The sequence below is a fragment of the Phaethon lepturus genome, unplaced genomic scaffold, assembly GCF_000687285.1.
Source record: "Phaethon lepturus isolate BGI_N335 unplaced genomic scaffold, ASM68728v1 scaffold31651, whole genome shotgun sequence".
Classification (NCBI taxonomy): domain Eukaryota; kingdom Metazoa; phylum Chordata; class Aves; order Phaethontiformes; family Phaethontidae; genus Phaethon; species Phaethon lepturus.
The window spans coordinates 1,438-1,642 of NW_010517503.1; positions in this window are offsets into that span (position 1 = coordinate 1,438).

Below are 205 nucleotides of genomic sequence, written 5' to 3' on the forward strand. Positions count from 1 at the left end.
CTTCCTTCCCATTCCCCACGAGCGGCCGGCCCTCCCTCCCCCGGGAGACACGGCATGCCTCCCTCGCCGGCCCCTCCTCGGAGCCAAACAGTTGCCCACGACGCTTCCCCCGGCAGCCACAGCCCTGGTAGCCTCCGCCAAGCCTCTGCAAAAGGGAAACCGCACGGCATGCCAAAGGCAACGGCGGGTGGTGCAGACGCCCGGG